Source organism: Piliocolobus tephrosceles, chromosome 13 (assembly GCF_002776525.5).
Source record: "Piliocolobus tephrosceles isolate RC106 chromosome 13, ASM277652v3, whole genome shotgun sequence".
NCBI classification, from domain to species: Eukaryota; Metazoa; Chordata; class Mammalia; order Primates; family Cercopithecidae; genus Piliocolobus; species Piliocolobus tephrosceles.
In genome coordinates this window covers 24256945-24280554 of record NC_045446.1, presented here as the reverse complement: position 1 = coordinate 24280554, position 23610 = coordinate 24256945, and the positions used below count along the sequence as shown (strand labels likewise).

The following is a 23610-nucleotide window of genomic DNA, read 5'->3' as shown; positions in this document are numbered from 1 at the left end:
GGCTAAAATTTGTTGAAAGGATTAAAATAAATCACTGGATTTCAAAAGCATGATGAAGCATGACTATTAATGCTTTATCATCTGCTATTATTAGAGATTAATAATATTACTCTCTGAACTAGAAATAATCTAAAACTAGAAAAAAAAACTTTAAAAAGGAACTATTAATATAAAAACACAAATACTCCAGTTCAACATATTTGAGACATTTCTCTTCAAAACTGCAAGATAATATTAAGCCATAATTAAACAGTATCATATCATTTACCACTTTCCTTCATGTAATCCAGTGTTTTCTGCTGCTCCTCAGGAGAGAAAGGAGGAAATATCCTTATGGAGCATGGAGTCAAAGTATGATATCTATGAACGTATGTATGCCTGGCTTCCATGTAGCCAGGTGTTCACCTGTTGTCAAAAACGATTGCAGCTCATTATTTTCTATATTTAATGAAGATACTTTTATTAGGGAGATATTTTTAATCTCTTGTTGTATTAGTCCATTTATGGACACTAGTCAAATTTGAAATTCACATTCTCCTTTTTGATAATCATTCATGAGTAGGAAGGCCTGCTTCATACAACTGTGAGGCGTGTGCAACGCACAACTCCAAGGACCACCTTTTTTGTGTGATTTTTGCGAACAGCAGACTTTGTGAACAGTGTCAGTGAGGACTGAGCATTATCACACCTGCAGTAAGCCTATGATGAGCTATACATTAGAATATAAAATTAGCACTAAAATACATTTACAGAACTATTTTTTAAAAATGAGATCCTCAATGACAGCTATTATCAATATTTCAAAAAGCCAACTAGATTTCATACACATACTCATGTACTTGCATAAGACAATTAAAGCACCTTTGCTTTTGGCTCAATTTATATAAAATCATTTGATTTAAATATTCATCTAGTACACTTCAAAAAATGATGATTGCCAGGTACGTGTTGTTTATTACTAAAAATAAAAAAAACAAATTGCAACGTTTTATTATACAAAGTAGTTATGAAAAATAGGTCCCTACAGGAAAAATAATAAAACTTGATCTTAACCATAAAATTATTGGGAAAATAATGGCCTATATCATAAACTGAATTAAAGAAATTTCTTCACCTTAAAGACGTGTTAGATGAGGCCACTCATTTATAAGTTCTCCCCCAGATACATGGAAAATCTCTATGCACTATGTTAGTTAGATGTGAGAGATGACAAGAAGAACAAGATGAGGCCCATATTCTTTTCTTTTTAGACAGAGTTTTACCCTTGTTGCCCAGGCTGGAGTGCAATGGCACAATTTCGGCTCACCACAACCTCCGCCTCCTGGGTTCAAGCGATTCTCCTGCCTCAGCCTCCCGAGTAGCTGGGATTACAGGCATGCGCCACCACGCCGGGCTCATTTTGTATTTTTGGTAGAAATGAGGTTTCTCCATGTTTGTCAGGCTGGTCTCAAACTCCCAACCTCAGGTGATCCACCCCCCTCGGCCTCCTAAAGTGCTGGGATTATAGGTATGAGCCACCGCACCCAGTTAATGAGATCCATATTCTAAAAGAAGCCACAATTTAGTGGGTTTTTGCCAAATACATATAACAATAGTAAGAGCTATCATAAATATATGAACAAAATGTTTGTGTACAGAGGACAGGGAGATCAGTGGGCTTAGGGGAGCTGGGAAAGATGTTCCCAAAGGCAGTAACTTGCTCTGAGACTTGAGATATGAAGATCATATCCTAGGCAAATGGATTAGCTCTCACCAAGTTTGAGTTCAAACTAACCTGGCTTGTCCCCAGAGGACCAAAACATTTAGCATGGCAGGCAGATGGGAGAGGGCGTGAATAGGCTGGCTGGACTGTGCTGTTGAGAAGAGTCTGGATTTTATTCTAAAAACATATTTTGAGAATATAAAGAGGATGTTTAGCATTACTTGTTAGGATGATACATCTAGAGGAAGAACGAGTAATGGATTATCTGAGGAAAAGTTGGCATTATCAGAAAGACTAGTTAGAGACAATCTAAGAGAAAAGTGCTAGAATCTGGACCAAGGCCATAGCGAGACAGACCAAAGCTGACTTTAAGAGAGTGAGTAGATTGGATTTGATGACTGGGCAGACAGGAGGCAGGTTAAAGAGATATTGATATCATTTAAAACTGTAAATATCCAAGTTTTTGTTTCTGTTTTCTAAGTGAGGATTAAAGAGTTAGAAAAAAAAATGCTGTGTTTTCAGTACAGTGCCTGGTGCATATCTAGGTTTCTGGAGAAAAAAATAACCAGTTACAGATGGAGTATTAAGTTTGCAAGGCTTGTAGGAGACTCAGGTAATTAAGTGGGATCTTGCTGGCAATGGACGCTTATGAGTCTTCAGCATACACAGGTTAGCCAGGATTTGAGATTCATCTCAAAAAACCCCCAACTTATGTCTTTCAGGAATGCAGAGAGACTGGGAGTAGAAGTGATTCAAAGGGCGAAGCCCTCATTATTTAAGGAGAAGATTAGGAAAATAGGAGGATAAAGTGATCTCAATAAAGGAAGTGATCAATGAGGAGTATCTCAAACCCTTGGAAGAGTTTCAGGAAAGCAGAGGCAGGTGATAGGATCGTGTTACGGAGAGATCAAACACAAGAAGGACTAACATCAGGTGTTGGGTCCTCACAATTAGGACCTCATCTGGTTTATAGCATATCATATCTAAACTCTAACCTTACTATTAGCATTGACCATATTTCTCATATAATTATGAATTTCTAGATGCCTTATAATATTTTGCAAAATCTTTCTGTCCATTAGATATGTTCAGTGAGTTGGGACAATTTTGCCGAAGTCTTTCTTAGAAGTCACTTCTATACTTAAGGGCATACTTGGAAATGACTGAGGACTGACAAATATATGGAAGGTATATGTGACCTAAGCGGCTGGAGAACTTTCATTTCAGGAAATAGGGGCAAAGGAAACTGCAGACATCTCAAGCCCAGTGAAAACATTCAGATTGAGTACTAGGTTACATAATAGTGAACTGCTATGTTTATTTGTTACCAAGTCAACAAGTTTGACTTTACTGATTCCGATTTTGGGTTCTAAAGTCAGGAGATATGCAGTTCCTATTCCCAGCCTCACCATTTAGTTGCTATATAACCTTAGACAAATTACCTAGCCTCTTTGTGTTTCTAAGTGAGGATTAAGGAAAAAAAATACATGTTATATTTTCAGTATGGTGCCTGGTGCATATCAAATGCTCAAGAAATGGTGGTTACTAATGTTTTTATTAAATTACACTGGTGGAGGAGATACATTCCTTGTTGGTGGAGGAGATACATTCCATGATCCCCAGTGGATGCCTGAAACCAGATAGTACCAAACCCTACATAAACTATAATTTTTCCTGTAAAGACGTATCTATGACAAAGTTTAATTTATGCATTAGGCACAGTAAAAATTAACAACAATTATAACAACATACTGTAATAGAATTATGTGAATGTAGTCTCTTTCTCTTAAAATTTCTGCTCAGTTGACCACAGGTAACTGACACCACCAGAAGTGAAACTGCAGGTAAGAAGGGACTACTAGATACTTGTAAATCCCAGAAGTGTTGAAAGCTTTCCTAAGTGCAGAAAGCTCTCATAAGCCTGTGGCAAAGTTGAAAGACAAGTATATTAACTTTACATAAGTTTTTCATTATTTTTAGACTTCATTATGAATTTGATTGACATTGAAAACCATGATCAAAAATAATATCACCAACTTGGATAGCAAAGTTGGCAGGAAATCTTTATTTATATACTCCATAAAAGTAAAGCAAAACACTCACAGGCTCTTAAATGTTAAATCTTCCCATTTCTGTTTGAAATAACCAAAGATTTCAAAGAAAAGAAAGTGGGCTAGCAATCATTGAGTGCCAGTTATGTGCCAAATACTTAAGACATTTTATTGCTCCCAAAATGACTGCAAAAAATAAAGTCAGTTTTACAGTTGAGGAAACCGAGGATTAACAAGGTTAATTGACAAATTTAGGGGCTCCAGCTAACCGGTGATAAAACAAAGTTGAAATCCAAGTTTTGTCTATTCCAAATCTCGAAGTATTTCCTCTACAGACTGAGCATTTCCTTCACCTTTTAACCCACATATCTGCTATTTTAACACAATTCTGCCTTTCTTACAGAATACTATGGGATTCTTCTTCACATTTTAATAACTAGGTTCCTAAGATCAATAATTATATATCTTTAATTTTGGGAATACTAAATTCCAAGGTAGTCAATTATGAACTCGGGATCCTAAAATCTTAATGCTGGAAGTAACCTTAGTTTTTACGTCATCTAACAGAAGAGAATATAGAACCTAGAGAGGTAAGTTGACTTGTACAAAATGTCACAGTTCATTAATGACAACACCAAGAATAAGAAATACACACCACATCACGTGACTTTCAGACCTCAGGTTTTCCAACGTAAGCAACTTAATGTTACTGTGCGTGTGTGTGTGTGTGTGTGTGTGTGTGTGTGTGTGTGTATTCAGTCAATATACTCATTAGCTTTTGTTATTAGGCTTCTATAAATTCCCCAAAACCAGGCTTCCAGTATGTATGTGCGTGCCTGCGTGTGTTTGCATACATTCTTGTATGTGCATACATTTGAATTATTTAGAGGAGGTGTTTCTTAAACTAAGTTCATTCAAGCAGTATTTACTGCATGCATACTCTTTGCCAGCTGTTCTTCTGAGGGACTGAGGACATAACAAAACCCTTGCATTCAGAAAGTATCATAAGCACAGTATCTCAGCCACAAGATCAGCCTAATTAAATTTCAATGGTCAAATTAACATTTCTCCACAAAAATTATTTTGAAGAAATGAAAGATGTAACTGATTCTTGAACTTCTTAGGGGATCTTCTATGATACCATTTACAGATCATTAACATTTTTATGCCTGTATTATAAAGTACTTGACATTCTAACCAAAGTTTATATGGACACAGAGTATATTTTCCACAATTGACAAAGTATATTTCAATCTTTACTGAGGGAATGGTGTTCACTAAGGCACTTCTAAATATGTTTTTAAAACGGCAGGACCTTACCAAAAATGGTCATATCTATTTATGTGTTATACTCCAACCTTAATCCCGTCTATATATTTCTCTTTTTTAATCTATGCCAATGTGAGCTACAGTGACAGCTTCCCCCCAACAGAGTCCATATCTCTTTTTCTGCAAATCTAAACTAAAATCAGAGATGATCCATTTAAAGGTGCATTTATTGAATGCTTGCTGTGCGTGGCATATGCAATCTGATCTCATCCTCACGGCAGACAGTTCCAGGCAGTTGTTATTACCTCTATTTTACAGATAAGCAAACAGGCTCAGAGAGGTTAAATGATGCATGCAACACACGTGGCTCAGTGGGAAGCTGAGTATTTGAATTCACTTGAGATGCTAGAGTCCAAGTTTCACCTAATTTCTAACTCATCGTTAGGAAGCATGCAAAAAAAGGAAAATTTATCAAATGGTAAGAACTTTCATAGAGAATTTCCATCTTAAGGTCAGTGAAAACGGTCAACTTTCAAATGCTTTTCCAATATTCACACAGATTTCAAATTGTTTTCATTGAAAAGAAACATAAGAATCCAATAGGTATCTCCCAAGCCTAACAGCACTATTATCATCCACAGATGAAACATTAAGAATAACAATTACTACAGGAGGACTCCTTTTCTCTTAAGGGGAAAACAGGTCCCTGGAAGAATATTAAGGAAACGGACAGAAAACAGGGCTGCTACAGTAGAGAATGAAATTATGAGCAATGACCATGACTGCCTGCCTCAGAAAACCACTAGTGTGGGAAGATGTGCACATGTAAACAATGACGTGTGTGTCTGCATTAAATCTTCCTCACTCTATATATTCTAACGAGTCTTTAGCCCATCACAAAGTAAATACTTTGTTTAATGAACACAGCATTCATTTTGACTAGAACTGTGAATCCAAATTGTGGTTTTGGAGGCCTTAATATTAGTAATGGAATTTTATACCATATAATTTAAATCATACAACTACATAGACATTTGCCTTTATTTTGTACATCCAGGTCCAGACTATGTAATATGTGGCTAAAATGACACACTTAAAATACCAGAAATCTCTTATTCAACTTTTAGACCAAAAACACGCACAGCTCATTAATTGCATTATTTCCATGTAAAATTTCATTTAAGTACTGTTTTTGCTGAGATTTATTTTTCTATACTTTTAGGAGAAAGTCTTAACGTACAGTTTCTAGTATGAGGCAGCACTTTACATCTAAAATAATATATTGAGCCAATCTGTCCTGATAAGACCTCAAATGAGGATCCTGGCAACTACTGTAAGATGAGTTGCACAATCCCTATTTTTCAAGTATAGGTGCTCGAACTGTTAAAGTGCTCAGCCAGACTGTTATTCACTGTCAGGAAATTAATCCACGTTAATCCAAGAATAACCATAACAAACAGCCATCCTTAGAGGGCCTATTATGCTTGCAGCTTTGCACAACACTCCTTTTAAGTCATAAAACAATTCAACGAATTACATATTATAATTCCCACCTCACAGACTAGACAATTGAGAGCCAGGGAAATTAAAAGTATCGCTCAAAGGGCACAGCTATTACATTTGAGGAAGAAGATATTTGAAAACTCGTAAAACCCAGTAGCTTTCTGGGCATAGGGTCCTCGGCAGATTCTGGCAGACAACTGCTTACTCACAAATGTCTTTCAGTGGGCACCCGCTTGGGTCCTGACACCCACTGGTGAAGTTAAGTTTCCAGCTCTGTCATGGCCCCAATTCTTTGAACAGTACATGAACAAATGCAGTGCTTCTGAACAAATTAGTTTAAAATGAATCAGTACTTAACCAAAATGCAGGGCCAACTCTGACTACTAAACCAAAGGTGTTAACCCCCAGGTGGGCCACAGGTTCCTAACAGTAGAGTTCTGACATGATTTACCAGTATGAAAGATGATGACACCTTAGATGCCCCATTAACTCCAGATTTGAAAATGTTTAAGTGGAGGGGGATGGGAGGACACATTTCAGACCAAAATTTTGAACAGATTCTCTCACTCTTCACTTCTCTCCCTTTCTCTGTCTTAGGACAATTGCATGTGTACATTAAGCATGGAGGGTACAGGGAGGAGGTGACACTATCAAGGAGACGAATGTGCTTTCAGACCTAATTAGAGCAGCACTTAAGAAATTTGGATGTCAATGAAAGATATATATATATATATATATATATATATAAAATCTATATTTATCTATATATATTTATATAAAGAAAATAAAATCTCCTCCAATTAGCAGACCTAACCTAATTTCAAGGCTGGGGTTCCCATGTGAAGCCAGGAACTGAACTATAAAGTGAAAAAGCATCATCTTCTTACTTTTTTTTTGTCATTTGTGCTAAGTTCCAGATGAGCAAGAACTTAATATAACTTGAGTCATTCCATGTCTACAAATGGTGACTTAACTGTGGTAATGTAAAACAAAGCAAACAAGTAAACAAATACAAAAAAAGTGCAGAGAACTATGAAAATATATGCACAAGTCTATGGGGATTTCAGGGAATAAAACCATCTTGCACAATTATTTTTATAGGTTGGTAAATTTATTGCCTGATCTGTGTTCCAACAGGAAACATGTGCCCAGAAAAATAAATTAGAGAAGTGCTCAGCTGTAGGCTAGTTTAGTTAAGGAGTAATGAAAAGGATAAGAATAGATGATGTGAGTGTAACAACAGGCTCAGATGCTTTCAGCTGCGTGTTTCTGGTTTCTATTATCACCTCTCTAATATAAATCTAACCCTACAGTTCTTTAATGACTCTCTGAGGACCACCACTCACAGGATTAAACATTAAGAAGGGACCCAGGAGAATGCTGCCTTTCATCTCCTTTGGGATATGTCAGAGTTGTGGATCTTATTTTTTCTTTTTTTAAATGGTATTCAAGCCAGGGTTACCTAACCTATGCTATAGAAAGGAAAAGAAGAAAAGAAGAGGGAGAGAGGGAAGAAGGGAGGAAGGGAAGAGAGACAATGAATGTTGGAGTTTGTAACCCTTGAAGTCTAAATTGGCAGAAGTTTTATTTCAAGCTCTCAGGACCAATGTGCCTTCCTTTGACCCTTACTCATAAAACAGCATTCAAAATACAGGAGTAGCCAGGCTATGTGTAGCTGTCCAGTTTGGATCCCAAACCGACTTTTTTTTTTTTTTTTTTTTTTTTGCCTGGCGTTCCGAGGCTTGTGTGAGTCACCTGTCTCATGCTGTTTGGCCATTAATGAAAGAGTTATAGCTTCTCTAGGCCTCAGTTTCCTTTTTTTATTGACATGAGATCTCTGGAGACTCTTCTGGCTCTAAAGTTATATGAGTCTATGATTCTGATAGAAGGCCCCAGAGAGGAATAGAGAAGAGTGAAGGGGGAAAGTTCTGTAAAAAAGGCCAGCTCCATGACTTTGGCAGCAATGGGAGAGGAGGGAAGGTGATCCTACAGGCGCTCAGCTCAGACTTTCTAAGCACTTTCCACCTTCTGCTTTATTTTTCATATTGGCCTCTTTTTCCAAGACAAAGCTGGCACATGAGAAGCATGAATGCTCAACACAGACCTCTTCTTCAGCTGCCTTTTCTAAGTTACCACTGGACACTAGATTTCTTCCTTTTTCTGAGGAGCTGTGAACTAGTGATGTTGGAAAGGTTTCTGGCAAAACCCAAGTCACTGCTCCACAGTTCATGCACAGTCTCTCTGTAATCCAAAGAAGTCCTCAGTTAGAAGGGGGTGGAGTTGGAGAGAAGTAGGTCCTCCTTGGTTCACTGTTAGCACTGGCATGAACCCGGGTAATGTGAAGACCACATCTGGGCATGTGTATGCAAGAGTGATTGTGGAAAGTACAGCCACTGCTCTCCACCAGCTTCCTCCCCGCGAAACCCACAGTTTCTCCCTCCACCCATACACCAGCAAGAAGCCACCCTTCATCTGCTTGGTTTATTGTCATATTTTTGTGTTAATACATTCTGTTGATCTGCAATGTCAGGTTGGATAATGCAATTTAAATTGAGGCCCTTCGATTTCCAATAGCTAAACATTTGTGCATCTAACTCCGCGGCTGACAAGCAACTTAAATGCATTCTAGAGTGTCAGTCACACAGCACTGGCACCCCACACTGCAGTGGCTTTCTTGGGGAGATTTTTTTTTTTTTTCCTGGTGAACATTTGCAAAGGCGTCTGCCCAGGATGCAGTCAACCTGCATCCTTATAGCAAACTGTCTTATCAGAGAGCAGAGACTGATGAAGCAAATACGTGGGCCACCCATTCCCTTATTTTCTGGCCCCCAATAGCCAGTTCTTTAAAAAAAAAAAAAAAAAAAAAAAACACCAAAGGGAGAGAGAGGATAAAGAGACCAAGAACACCAAATTAACTGACATTTTCTTCACCAATAAATAAGAAAATAAAGGTCACTCACTGTATTTCAGACTGATCACAGCAACATCCAGATGGAAATCCAGGTGGTTAAGAACAAGAGAAAACGCATGATCTTGATACCAAAAAGAATAAAAATTTAAAAAAGGAAGTTGATGAAGAAAAATCCAACTGCAATTATCCGTCAATTTTAGTCAACATAGGCACAAATCCAACTGTGCTCTGCTGGTTTCTCTCCCCCAATCAATGCCTCATTCTGCCGCGGTCAACTTTTCTTCTCTGAAATTTCTTTGCAGATGTATTATTAATTTCCTCTCCTCTTGTGGGAAATTCAAAAAGAAAAGAAAACACCACCACACCAGTTCTTTACTTTGCTAAAAAAGCCCCAAACTTTTCATTCCAAAATTATCTCCTTGGCTCACTTTCTCCTTTATAGAGAAAAATGAACATACTTTTTTCTTTGTGAATCCTCGGTTCTCCATTTCCAATCATCCTTTTTTGGGGGGGAGGGGAACAGCTGCTTTAAGATTATTTATTTATGTCAGAACACACCAATCCCCGCGGGTCTAACCCTGGTTTATTTCATTCTTGAATGCTCCCTGTGTGCACATATACACATTTGTGTTAAGATCCAGGGCTCACAAGAAAAAGCTTCGTTCTTCCTTCTCTCTTGCACAGTCAGTTTATCCATTGCGTTCGGTTCCAGGAGAGAGCTGTGTCCCGCATCCTTCATTTTTGCAAGGCACCCAACAGCCACCACCACCAAAAAAAAAAAAAAAAAAAAAAAAAAGTCTCCTTTTACATCGTCAATTCCTCTCCCCAGCCTCCCCTTCGAAGAATTTGGGGAGCAACTTCCCCCCCACTCGCCATCCTTCCGGCCGGCCCCTTCGCCAAAGATCTGATTAGATTTCTCATCACAACCCAGTGCGCAATTGAATTTTTGATTTCAGCCACCCGGCCAGCCACCTTCCCCTCTCCCCTCCAAACTCCGGTTATATCCTGTCTCCTTCCCTCCACCGCCTCTGCAATTTCATAATCTCACGTTAAATGGAGTGCGGGGGGCGGGGGCGGGGGCGGGGGCGGAGGTAGTGGAGGAAAATTTCAAGGCTCCGTCAGCTGTCAAGAAGAAACCCATTCCTCCCCCCGCTACTTTTTTTTTTTTTTTCTTTTTAAGGCTTGGGGTGCCTTTTCCTTCCTCTGTCCCCGCCCCCACCCCCAGCACCCGGTCCAGATCCTCCAGGTGTTGCAGAACTCCGCGGTCGGCGCCGGGATCACGGGGGAGACGCGGGATGCGGTCCCTCGCCGGTGGCCCCTGCCAGCCCCCGGGTCCCCTTCTCCTCCATCAGCCGGCAGTGGCTCCGGGGGCGCCGCGGTGATGTAAGTTGAGACTGGGGCTTTTATTTCAAATGGGGAAGGCGAAGTGAGGGGACAGACGGGGTGGTAGGCAAATTAAAAAAACAAACACGAAAAAAGAAAGGAAGAAAAGAAAAAGAAGAAAAAAAGAAAACGGAACAATACGGGTAAGAAAAAAAAAAAATTTCCTAATCGCTGCTTCTTCTCATCCTTCTCAAATGCAACTGCAGCTTTGATCTCATTTCCAGCTGCGTTGGGTACATTTTGGAGCCACAAGTTGGTTCCCGTTGGCGCAGACCTTCCCGAAGCCTGCTAGTCCTCTGCGAGGAGACGCGTTTTCGGGAGCGCAGCTGCTCCGCGCCGTCCTTAGCGCCATCGCCCTGGCTCACGGCTCCCTGCGCGGCAGAAACCCCAGTCCCCTTCCATCCACTTCGGTTTGAACTCTCTTCCCCCCTCCCTCTGCTCTCTCCTCTCTTTTTCTCCCAAATAAATGCTCTCCCAGCGCCGGCGGCAGCTCTTGCCAGCCTAGGCTTTCTCTCGACCAATGCCACGTCCTGACGCTTAGGGTCCTAGCTTCCAAAAGCTCCTTTCGGACTGCAGTCGCCTTCCCTCCTCTGCCCCTCTTTCTTTCCCCTTTTCCTTTCCCTTTCTCCGCTTGTGATCAGTAAAATACAATTACCCAATTACCTCGCATCATCTTAGCACTGATTGGTCAATTGCATTAACACTTGAAGTCAGGGAAGAGGGGATTGGAGCTTCTGAGATGTGGCATTGCTGCCACCTGGAGGGCAAAGCCGGAACAGCTGAGTCTAAAAGCAACCCCCACGCTGAGAGGTTAGTAATAGGCAAAAGAAATTCAGGCTGTGTGGGAGAAGTTAGTTTTTTTCGAAAAGCTTGCCTGTTTTCGTCCAGAAATTCAGGAGTTTTGAGCTACAAAGAGGAAGACATTAAAATCAAATCACCACTAAGATTCAAAATTATCACCAAACACACAAAGCTGTTGCTTTCAGGTTGCAGGGTAAGAGCCTCTCCTAGTCAAGCACACTGGTCCCAAACTGAGGATTAACACAGTACTATTGCTTAGCTGGGCGCGGTGGCTCACGCCTGTAATCACAGCCTTTGGGAGGCCGAGGCGGGAGGATCACGAGGTCAGGAGATCGAGACCAACCTGCTCAACATTGTGAAACCCCGTCTCTACTAAAAATACAGAAATTAGCCAGGAGTGATGGCGCGCGTCTGTAATCCCAGCTACTCGGGAGACTGAGGCAGATTTGCTTGAACCCGGGAGACAGAGGTTGCAGTGAGCCGAGATCGGGCCACTGCACTCCAGCCTGGGCGACAAGAGCAAGACTCCGTCTCAAAAAAAAAAAAAAAAAAAAAAAAAAAAAAAAAAAAAAAAAAAAAAAAATAGGCTCATCAGAAAGAATCCAGAGTAACTTAAAAGCTACTGGGGAGGGAGGCTGTGGTCGAGCAGGATAATCTCACCAGGGGGAAGCAACTGTAAAGGCGAGATAGTAGCCTTCAGCCTATGCAGTGTTGCAGTAAATTGGCCTGTTCAGTTTGTACAAGATATCCAGGACAGCTTGACAACTCAATTCCAACATCCCCTGCTCGAGGATGTGGACTTTTCCATCAACTGGTATTAGAGAAATAGTTGGCACATTTCGAATTCACTGGGTCTCCTTAGAGGGACTGGGCCGACAAAATAATGTTATTAATATTATATTTATATTGGTTTCTTTCTCCAATGTATAATTTTCATAAGGCCCCTTCAGTAACCTATGGATATTCACTTTTTGTCATTTATGTAGGTAACCTTGAGATATGAATAAATGATAATTTAAACAATACTATATATATATATATATATATATATATATATATATATATATGGAATAGATTAAATAAATGTTCCTCTGTTTTATATTCCCTAAGTAATGATCTTTGTGCTGGTTTTCTTTATTTTTGAGAGAACAGAATATGTACTTGGTTTAAAAACAGTTTTAAAGAAAGTGAGTAAATCATAATGGAAGGTAGCCTCAAACAGAAATGGGAAAAGATTTATTAAGAGAACACCAGAGGCATATCCAAATTTATACAAAATGCTATTTTTTTCTTTTCTGTTCCCATTATAGTACATGGTATTTCCTTGCTTAGAGTTAAAAAAAAATTACATCTGTAATGTTCTTTGTGTACTAAGAGCATACTGTAACATGCCTCTCAGATGTCAGTACATGCAAGGGGAAAGACTTTTCCTTGCATATGGATTGAGATTTATTGTAATTTCTCCATCTTTTTGGAGAGTTTTGATGTTATGAATTACATCAAAATGTGAATTTTTTGAGGGTTAGTGGCATTGCTTCTATTTTTAAATGAATGCTGTATTGATTGGTTCAAAACACTAGTGAGCAGTTGACTTTAATTTGTGTTTTGAAGCTTTTACCCTTATATGCCATTTATAGTTTATCCACTAATAAACGATTAAAAAGTACATTCACTAGCTGTACTAGATAGCTTCAAAGGAGTCTATCCTCCGATTCTGAAGTAAACTAGAAGCCATTTGAAATGAAAATTTTCTTTTTAGGGATTTTGACAGCAAAGGAAGGCCAATGATTTGTTTTTTTCAGAGCTGATTATTAGCTATCTACCAGAATCTTTAATACTGTCAGAATGAATTAATCTATTAGGCAAAGCAGCAGGGACAGGTAAGTGCTATTTGGCCAAAAGGGAAAACAGAACAGCTTCCCTCTCCTGTTAACCTTCCCCTTCAGCAGCTACAGTATCTTTACCTACATCATTGACTCATTCACATGATATGAACCTGAATTTGTCACGTGGCTTTCAGTTTTAGATTTAGATTGAACCAGTCATTATTGACAATCCATATGGCGTGGTTTTCTGTTACACTTCTCATATGTATATAACCTTATTTAATACTCAAAACAACACCCTGAGAGATTTTGAAGATGGAAAAAATGAAGCTTAAAGTCACAAACTTGGTAAATGACACAGCCAAAATTTGAACCCAGATCTACTCAATGCTAATTCTTCCAGTTTTGCGATAACATCTAGGTTTTGGTAACATGGGGAACACCTGTATGTCAGTTATCAGCATGCAGGCTATCATTTTCTGCCCTGAATGCCAGGCATGAATTTGTAACCCTTTCAGAGGATGGCAATACCACATTTGTCACTGAATGACCTTACTCAAAGAGGATTGGAGTAAGTAGTAAACAAGCTAACTGTCATGAAAGTATGCATGCAAACCAAATTGTTGCTGAAAAACCATAATTATAGATATTTATGTAGTAGAGGTTGCCAGGTACTATTAACAATGACAGAGGATGTGTTCAAGTAAAAATTTTTATAAAAGCTCTTTTAGAAGAAATAATATTATGCCATCACCCTCCCTATTAGCCCATCTAGTTACCAAAAGCACGGAGAGGACAAAACACTTATTGAAATAACATGGCTTGGGAGAAGAGGAGGCACAGTGCTAGCATGCTAGATTTGTTCTATGGACATGCAGATTTCTACTTTTGTTCTTCTCTGATTTGTAGACGTGAGTCATTAGACAAAACTGTTATCTTATTTCACTGTATGTTCATGACTATAGCTGGTGTAATCTTTAGCAAACAGCAGGGGACAGCATCTTGTAATCAGAAATACAAAATAGCAAATAGAACAAATTCAGTAACTTTGCTTAAAAATAAAAAAGTGACTGTGTCTATTGTGTTTATTAATTGGATTTTACAGTCTGTAGGCAACTCTATTGAAGCACAATACATACTTAAAATTTGTGTCTTTATTCTGTGTTATAAATCCTGGAAATAAATATTCTCTTTTCATGTCCAATAGTATTACACAGGGACCCGAATATACTCTGGGATAATCATATCAAGCTTGCCTGTATAGTCACACATAATGACATGTGAATTAATTTCATTAAAGCAACTTACTTTTTCGAAACTACTTTGACTTTAAAATTCAGTACTCAGTGGGAGTTTACTAAACATGTTACATTAGATAATATTCTATAGATATTGTATTTTGGAACTGGAAGATATCCTAATAATCCTCTATTCTTTATTTCTTGAAATATAGATAAAAGATCCTAAAGTCCTAAATACTGATGTGCACATTTCTGCTTTTTTTTCCAAGTTCCGCCCCCACACCCCATCCCCTGATGGCTACTCCTCCACTAAGCCCTCATCCCATATAGTCTTATTTTTTGTTCTCTCATACTTTTTAACATTTGTTTTAATAACTAGCATTTAATGAGAGCTTGTGAGTGTCAAGCATGTCTCTATGTATGTTGCAGATTTCAACTCATGCAATCCTTCCAACAATCTTATGAAGTAGGTGCCATTGGTGAAATTGGAGTTGAGGTTAAATAATGGCGCCTAGCTAGGAAGTGATAGAGGCAAGATTGTAACAGGTTATTTCATCTCGGAGGTTGTGGTTATAACACATATTGCCTACTATTACTTATTGTGATGGATAGAAATGATGTGCCCATGTCTATGTCCACCCCCCAAGCTCCAAACCATGACTGATTTCACAAGAGCATTGTATTTCTAATGCTTTGCACACCGTTGAGTGAGTAAATATCTAAGATGATGCTCTTTAGGAAATGGAAAGACCTACTTTTTTTGTCTCTTACCCATTATTATTTTCGCTGTGGTACACAAAATTCTAAAATGATGAGATACTTATCATAATTATTAAAATAGAAAAACTAAGAGAAGATGCCACCAAATAACATGATTTCATCAATGAAGTGTAACTTTTGAAACAGCAATGAATGCACAATAAACCATTTGAAATCTTAATAGCTGAAAACAACAATCATTTATTATTTCTCATGACTCTAAAGGCTGGTCAGAAATTGGTTACGTGGCTCTTCTTGTTCTTGGCTGAGTTAACTGCTTGCTGATCTAGAATGGTCTCAGCTATGGTCATTGGTGCAACTGGACTCCACTCTACATACGTCTCTCTCTCTCTTCTTCAGCTTGGACCAAGCATATTTCTTGGCAATGGCAGAAATCCAAGAGAGCAAGCAAAAGATCATGAGTACCTTTTCAGGCTTCTCTGTGAATAGTATCAGCTAAATTCCCATTGGCCAAAGAAAATCACTTATTTGAGTGCATTGTCTGGGAATAGGGCAGGTCATTCCACCTTCAAGGGGAGATATATTAGTCTGTTTTCACATTGCTATAAAGATATACCCAAGACAGGGTAATTTATAAAGAAAAACTTACAATTAATGGCAGAAGGGGAAGAAGCATGTCTTACATGGTGGCAGGGAACAGAGCGCTAGCAAGAGCAGGGAAAACTGCCTTGCAAAATCAGCAGATCTCCTGATAACTCATTCACTATTTTGAAAACAGCATGGGGGAAAATGCCCCCATGATCCAATCACCTCCCGTGAGGTCCCTCCCCCAACACATGGGGATTACAATTTGGATTACAATTCAAGATGAGATTTGGGTGGGGACACAGAGCCAGACCCCATATCAGGAGGTTACTGCCAAGTTATATAAAAGGAAAGCAAGTGGAGAATCAGAGTGATCATTGCAATCAACTACAACCTCTCTCCCTTATGAATAACAAAGGTCCTTAGTGATTACTGGGGTTTGCTGGAAAGAAAATTGTCCACATTAGTGACCATCTAATCATTCACTTATTTCAACATATTTATAATAATCTCCAGTTATGTGCCAAGTATTATGGAAGTCATCACTAACTCCTCTGTTACCTTTACTTTCCTGATAGCACCTGTCGATGCTGTCTCAGGAATGGCTCACAGATGTGTGCCAAAGAGAGTGTACACATTTCCCTTCATTACTGTAGAGAGACCACTATCAGGTTCCTCTGTGGACTCTGCCATTCATCTTTCTTCTTACCTATTCTATCTCCTCTCTAATACCAGTTAGCTTGTGAAAAAGGAAAGTAGACAAGAGAAAAGTTTAAATGAACAAACATTAAAAGGAAAATCTGTTTCATATGTACAATGACAAGAAACCACAACATTGAAAATAAACTATTTGTAATGTATAGAAAAAGATTCATAGTTTAAATACAAAAATAGTTCTTAAAATAGCTAACATGAATGGGAAAAATACTTGACCAGCCAATTAAATGAAGAACTAGTTATTTTGACATGTATTGGGACCCATGTTGCTTAACACAGTGCCTGGTCCTTTGACCTCTTAATAAATTTTGATTGATTAGATGAATGAACTATCCACTTGGTTGGGGGAGGAACGTAGATAGATAGTAGCTAGGCTAATTACAATCAATGGTGAGTAATATGGTCAGAATTTTACAGAAGTGTAAAGAGCTGGGGGTGGAAGGCACAGGAGACAGTAGCTACCTCAGTGTGGGACCAGACCAAGAGGACTTCACAAATAGAAACTGTATTAGGCTGTTCTTACATGGCTATACCAAATACTTGACACTGGGTTATTGATAAGAAAAGAGGTTGAATTGGCTCATGGTTCTGCTCTACAGGAAGCATGGGAGCATATGCTTCTGGGGAGGCCTCAGGGAGCTTAAATTCATGTTGGAAGGCAGTGTGCGAACATGATGGGAGCAGGAGCAAGAAAGAGAGAAAGGGGAGGTACTACTGACTTTTAAACAAGACTTCACAAGAATTCACTAACGTGAGGAGAGTACCAAAAGGGATGGTGCTAAACCATTCGTGATAAATCTGCCTACATGACCCAGTCACATCCCTCCTGGCTCCACCTCCAACATTAGGGATTACAATTTGACATGAGACTCGGTGGGGACACAGATCCAAACCATATCAGAAATGCTAATGTGTTCAAGGCTTCATGAATGTGAATGTAGTTGATGATTGCAGAATTGCCCATATGGCAGCCAGAGGACAAAGAACAAAATGCATTCTAAGAAAAATTAATTTGTTACCCGAAGATTAACGGAGTTAAAGCTTAACTAACTTACAAATTCAGCTATGGTTGAGGGGATCAACTATTAGATGCCATGTAGAGATCCAAAGAGTACAGCTTTTGAAATACAGTCATTCCTCTGTATCTGTGGGGAATTGACTCCAGGACCCTAGCAGACTGCAAAATCTGAGGATGCTCAATCCGTTATATAAAAGAGTATAGTATTTGCATGTAATCTGTGGACAGCCTCACATATATTTTAAATCATATCTAGATTACTTACCTAATGCAATCCTAATACAATGCCTACACATCACTTCATTCTTCAGGATTCAATGTAGTACTTAGCACTTGGCAAATTCAAAGTTTGCTTTTTGAAACTTTGTGAATTTTTTATTTCTTAAGAGGCAGAGTCTAGCTCTGTTGCCCAGGCTAGAATGCAGTTGTACAATCCTGGCTCACTACAGCCTGGAACTCCCAGGCTCAAGTGATTCTCTTACCTCAGTCTCCAGAAGAGCTAGGACAGGTGTGAGCACTGCACCATGCTCTCTGGAAGGTTTTTGATCTGCGATTGGTTGAATCCATAGATGGGAAACCCACAGATATGGAGGGTTACCTATCCATTGATTCCTTCCTAGGAGGATATCAATCACTAAAGAAGCTTGGGGAGGAAGGGCATTGGTGAAGGGGAGCATGTTGATAGATAATTCTCCCTTTTTCAGACCACATGAGGCAATATGACAAATTTGAGGAGTGATTTAAAGCAATAAGAAGAAAGCTGAAAGAAACAACGGTATGACAATTTGGCAACCACTTCTGAATGGCCTTCAACTATCTTTTACACATCCTTTCTAAATGGTGACCCAATCACTTTAAAGACACAATCTCCTTTATTAAAAGTTTCTAAGGGAGAAGGTACTTGTGCATAGATACGATGTGGTGGTATTTTTGTACTGTCTAAATTAGGAATCTTTGCACTGGGAATAAAATTGCCCATAAAGGTATCTTTAAAACTCCACCAGGAATTAGGAGATGGTGTGAATCCAGTTGTGTAATTTGGAAAGACAGCTGCATTTTATCCAGCTAAATCAGCATTTGATACTAAACAATTTCTAAAGAATGTCACTTTATTTTAGCATCAGCCATGCAGTGCAGATTCAAGAAATGATAGCCTTGTTTTCCCCACCACATTACTATTGTGCTTTCAGAAGATGAAGGCACAGATTTCAAAATTGAGTTCTCTTCACATTGAAGATTCATTTAGCACATCTGTGGTTCCAGGCCTCCAGCTGATTTAGTCGCTCATGATTCAAATAATGTTAAACAATTTGCATTTTTAAATGTCCAGGTCTCTAATATACACATTCTTAAGGACAAAAATGACTTTCTAGTGGATGCTGTAGATTTGTGAAAAAATCATTTATGGTATTGACACTGAAAATGGAAACACCTTTATCACCTGAATAAAATAATGCCTCAGAAAATGAAAATAAGTATGTATAAAGAAATACTTTCAAAATGGAAGGGGCTTAGAAATCCTTTGATTCACTACACAAATCTTCTTAATCCATCAAAAACCTTGTTAATTTTATAGGGGCAATAAGAGATAAAATAAATATGCTTGTGGCTAAGACTGTGAGGTATGTCCCAGATTTGTGGTCTCATTGCACAGAGTGAACACAGGGTGACTGTTACGCGAGTGTTTGACATTTTTGCCACAACTTTCAATTGACAATCTTGAAAAAGATTTCTAGTGAAATTTTAAGAATACTCATGGAAGTTCGCATTTTCACTAGGATAACTATTATGCCACATCGAATTTCAATTTCTTACTTTAATTCTCATGAATGTTTCCACAATTTTTTGTTATTGTTCTTATTTTAGGGGTTACATTAAAAAGACTACAGGGATTTTTCACTGCTCATACTGTCAGTTGTGTTTCTTTTACCTCTATGGTTAAACAATGCTAAAATTATGATTATTGGAACAAAGTTTCTTTGAAGGGGCCCATCCTTTCTTTCTGTGTCTTTTTAAAATTCCTTTATAATAGCCCAAGGCCTCAGCCTCAAGCAGTTCCCTTCTCCAGAAAGAATGATACTAAATGAAATAATTTGTACATAGGTGCTGACACTTTAGTACTATCCAATTCAATCCATTTATTTATTGAATGAGCAAATATTTATTGAATATTAATTTCAGTGGGTTCTGCATATACTATGACTTAGCAATGCTTTAGTGACTTTTCATCATTTGCCAGACACACTTATATTTTTATAAAAGATTACTGTATATTTAGAAAGGGTATATGCTTGATCCAAGAAAACAGCATGGAGTCAAGCCAAGAACAGCAAGTCTGGAATTTCATAGACCTCAGTTTGAATCTGACAAACGTTCATTGTGCTTTAGGAGAACTGCAAATACTTTAAGGCTGGAACTTAAGGGAAATGTGTGGCCAAGAAATGAACCTGCATATAACAGCCAGATCAATAATTCTTATTTTTTCTTTTTGGGGAGTTTTTTGGAAAGGTAAAGGAACATCACTGAGGGCTATTAAGAAGTGATGTGATAAGTTTGGGGTCTGCAAAAGTTATCCCAGAGGCAGTATACAGATGAATCAGAGAAGAACAACTGGAAACCAGAGAGAAATTGGGAAGCTTGGAGGTTACGAGGATCTAAACAAAGGCAGAAGATCTGGAGTTGGAGAGAGAAAGGTGGGTATAAGAAACGTCAAGTGTTAGAATCTACAAAGTTTTATTAATTTGCATATTTGTTGTGTTTGTGTGTATGTGTGAGTGTGTGCCTGTGTGATATTCTATTTGGAGGCTATAGATAACTCTCAATCAATGTAACGAAGTACTCCCTCAAAATAATGCTCTATGAACATGGGATGGGTTTCCTTATAAGGTGGTGATGTTTCTGCCACTGGAGTAGTTCAAGCATAGGCTGCACGTGTGGTTAGTCCTTTGAGGCAAGCTTATATTAGATTAGCAGTTCCTAGACGTTGTCCCTGCTTAAATTTCTACTATAGCTACATGAGAAGAGTAGGGCATTATAGCGGGATTGTTCTATTAATTACTTGAATTTAAAGCAAAAATCTTCAATTTGTGATTAATTCTTATAATTTTACAATTAAAACATTTTTTTCTTTTATTTAGTTTTGTTTTAAAATGCAAATATCTGACAAAAGAAAAGTTGAAAGCACCTTACTGAGTCACTTGTAAGTTCACTTTAAGGACATAAAAAGTGTTAAAGTCTGGGCCTCAGTAGACTGATGGCCTTTGAGAGACCTTTGGGCTTTTAGATTTTATGCTTTTATTGGAATATTGCTGCATGACGAAGTGCTTTCAGGTAGATCAACAGAGCAATGTGATTGACATTATTCAACCTTTCATAAAACAAACCAATTGTCTTAAACCATAATTGCAGGAAATGCTCCCAAAAGTTTCCAAGTGCAGCCTTTTCAAAAGCCAAATTCTAAAGTGAAATTGATGACATCTTACAAATACTTGCTCAAACGTTCCTTTTGCAGTAAAATACAACATTGGAAAATGTTAGGAGCCAAATTGCCAACATCATTCACCAAAGTCAACTATTTCAGAAGCTCCCTCCATAGAGACCTACAGACCTGTATCAAGTCATTTTCCCATGTAATTTGGAGATATTGAGGGCCCTGGAAGTCCTAGCTCTTTTTCCTTAAGGTGCTGCTGACAAGTAATGCAATTAAATTAAGCTTCAAGTCATAGGAGGGTACCTCTAAGTGCCTGTACAGTTAAATGCCACTGCATTTCAAATGAAAATGACATGAACTGATTTACTGAGAAGAATCAAAAGAAAAGGAAAGTCAAAAAGAAACACAGCTTCTGGTAACATAATATGTAGATTAATGGCACACTGATTGACTGAAGTGTCAAAAAACACACCTTTCAGATATAAATGAAGCTACTGAAAGAGTTTGGGGTTTTTCTCACTCTCTTTTATTCATATGAAATATTAACTAATAAAGTCAAGGTAAAATTAGTTTTTCTTAGTATCTTTAACTTCTTCTCTACATCAGAAGCTACCCGTTTAGACAAGAAAGTCTAGTGAAAGAGGGTAAGATTCATTCAAAGGCATCTCATTGTACCAGAAATAAAATTAAAATACTTTGTATTGACTTATAAAATCCTCCTTTACCTGGCTTCAAATTCTCAACTTCTTTTAGACTTTCAACCTTTTTTATTTTATTTTATTTTATTTTATTTTTGAGACAGAGTCTTGCTCTGTCGCCCAGGCTGGAGTGCAGCGGCGCAATCTCAACTCACTGCAACCTCCGCCTCCTGGGTTCAAGCGATTCTCCTGCTTTCACTCCAGTTCAGATTCTGAGCACTCCTGCCTCAGCCTCCCAAGTAGCTAGGATTACAAGTGCATGCCACCATGTCCAGCTAATTTTTTGTATTTTTAGTAGAGATGGGGTTTCACCATGTTAGCCAGGATGGTCTCAATCTCCTGACTTCGTGATCTGCCCGCCTCGGCCTCCCAAAGTGCTGGGATTATAGGCATCAACCTTATCCCACATTTCCTGCCCTTGCACTGGCCTCTCCAGGCATATGGTCATTTTTCTGGTGCTCGAATAGGGCCGTGGCCCTAGCTGTTTTCTCTGCCTAGGACATTCCCCTCTGCTCTTTGCAGGCACTGATCTTTTTGATCTTCTAAGAGAGGTCATCCCTCTCAAGCAACTCAAGTAACTACCCCATGTCTCTTGCAACATTTAAATTTTCTGCAAAGCCCTTATCTGATGTCTGTTTTTACGGGTGGAGTTGTCTACCTCTGCTGAAATGTGTTGTCCATAAGAGTACAGACCTTACTTTCCTGTTCATGGCATATACTCCACTCATAGAATGGCAGCAAGCACAGAGCAAGTGCAGGATTCAAATTTTTGAATGAATAGCTAAATGGTAAAAGTTAGATCTGGAAATCAACTGCATAATATTGATAAGAAGTAGAGGTAGAGATTTGAGAAGGCAACATGCTGTTTCTGTGGCAAATATTCTCGGGTCACTCCTAAGTAGGTCTTAATTGAATGATGACCATGTATCCAGTTTTATTTACATTTGTCAAATATGAAAAAAGGAAGAATGTATGTTCTTAACTTCTAGCCATACATAGATAACATTGGATAAAAGTCTGGACTCTTAAGCCCAGCACCAGAAGTTTGAGTATTGGCTCCTTTATGTCCTAGCTGTGTGACTTTGGTAAGTTATTTAACCTCTCTAACCCTCAAAGACCTCATCAATAACTGGTTACACCTGTTCTACAGAATTACAAAGATTAATATGAAGTAATGCAGAAGAATAGTTAGCACAGTTGCTGGCATCCAATAAGCACTCAATTATTAGTCATATTTGCTATTATTAACAAATGTATGATACCAAGTTGGGTGTTACTATGGGTTCTGTCTTCTACATGTGGTTACTTGACCAACCAGGTTGTTTTCTGTCTCTCCCTTAATAATGTAGCAAATGTGACCAACAAAACAGAACTTTGGCCCATTCTCTTTGAGCAACTCTTCCTTGGTGTCTCTACTTGTGTCATTCAGCCAGACTGCCTGACTAGAGTTTAAAGTTATTTTCATCAATATAAATGTATAGCAACATTAATGTTAAAACTATTTTTTGGAAGTATATTAAGAAAAATGTCATTTTGTCCTTATCTTTCCTATAAAAATTTAGTTACTGTATCTTTAAAAAGGTCAGCCTTTTTCTCTTCCAAACTGTCAAAAGAAATCTCAAAATATGGTATGACCTTGAACTAATTGCTTTCCCTTTCCGTTGTCTTAGTTTGCCTGTTTTAAATAAGTCTAATAATTCCTAACACAGCAGCTACTCACTTCATGGTAGTGAGGTGAAAATTAGTTTCTCATGT

At 38.4% G+C, this 23610-nt stretch overlaps 1 protein-coding gene across 4 annotated transcripts in view; it reads right to left on the bottom strand.

Moving 5' to 3' along the window:
- Positions 1 to 23610, bottom strand: part of LRRC4C (leucine rich repeat containing 4C) — a 1306046-nt gene that overhangs the window by 168792 nt on the left and 1113644 nt on the right. The window contains exon 1 of one of the 4 annotated variants that reach the window (XM_023185521.2): positions 9486 to 11424. The exons of 2 other annotated variants lie outside the window; for them this stretch is intronic. The gene's annotated coding sequence lies outside the window, so the exon portion shown is untranslated. Of the gene's footprint in view, positions 1 to 9485; positions 11425 to 23610 lie in introns of those variants that run through there. One more of the 4 variants, XM_023185522.2, reaches the window with a different exon arrangement.